Here is a 1,419-nt window from a genome sequence, read left to right on the forward strand (position 1 = left end):
GATATAGCTACCTCTTGTAGTCTACTGTTGTATAATTTATTAAATTGTGTAACGTGGTCCAATTTGTCGTCATTCATGTATCATTCCTGTTACACACTGGTCAGTGGTATACATATCCACAAGCAAACAATACAAACAACCCCACATGCAAGCAATAAATTATTTAGAATAACTACTCTAAATATAACAGGCATTCAGCACTGGGACATTTATTATGGAACTGTTTCTCTCACTTGGAGATTTGTCAACGTTTTGGCACCTCCCAGGGAGAGAATCGCGTGTCTTAGTGTTGCACTTGTCTTGTTTCCATATTTTGTCAGTGGATGAAACGTGTTCATTGGATACATTTTGGTCATAGGATCTTGATCACTCCAAGGTCCTTAGGAGTGAAAACGTCCCCAGCGAAAATGTCCTGAGGTTATGTACTTGTCCTTGTATCCACACTGGCGGTATTTTGTATCTTCTTTAAGCAGTGATTACTGTATCTTTTGTACCTCTCTAACCATTGATTTATGTACCTTTTGGCTGAAATACCCTGTATCATTCACAAGTGGTCATGATGTGTTGGTGTCAAGAACACTTGTAAATGATACTTAGGTGTCATGAACACTTGTAAATAATACTGAGGTGTCATGAACACTTGTAAATAATACTGAGGTGTCATGAACACTTTCAAATGATACTGAGGTGTCATGAACACTTGTAAATGATACTCAGGTGTCATGAGCACTTGTGAACGATACATAGCTGTCATGAACACTTGTAAATGATATTTAGGTGTCGTGAGCATTTGTAAACGATACTTAGGAACTCACATGGAGACTAAGGCACAGAATACACTGTGATATATTCTTGGTACTATCCCCGTGTGGGTTTACGCCTCCCATTCTTACACATTCAGTTTTGGACTACTTCATAATTCACTTTAATATACTTGACGAAGGAATAAAAAGTGACACAAGTAAATTCGCTGACGACACCGCATTAGGCGGATCAATAGGTTCAGACACCATTGCACTTGAAGGTTTGGATAAGGCAGTGTCAGGGTCCGAAAAGTGGCAGATTCAGTTCAGTGTAGATAAGTTCACCCCTTTAAAAATTTTGGTTATAATAAATATTTCTTTTTTTAGAAGTTACATATTTCCTTGAGTTGTATATTTCCTTGTGGTATATCACCTTGCTTTTAACTTTATGTAACAATTATGTAGTATTTGTTTTTCATGAGGTTAAAACAAATCAGTCTTTTATTATCATTAGTAAAAAGAATTATTAAATTGTAAATATTGTTCTATGCACTGCTTAGCAATTTAAAAAAATAATCAGGTTTACAAATGAACAGATCGTACATCCTTTATTCAACATTTTTTTCAACATACCGACCGTCTCCCGCCCAAGCAGGATGACTCAAACAAAGAAAAA

The sequence above is a fragment of the Cherax quadricarinatus genome, chromosome 87 (assembly GCF_038502225.1).
Source record: "Cherax quadricarinatus isolate ZL_2023a chromosome 87, ASM3850222v1, whole genome shotgun sequence".
In the NCBI taxonomy this organism is placed as follows: Eukaryota; Metazoa; Arthropoda; class Malacostraca; order Decapoda; family Parastacidae; genus Cherax; species Cherax quadricarinatus.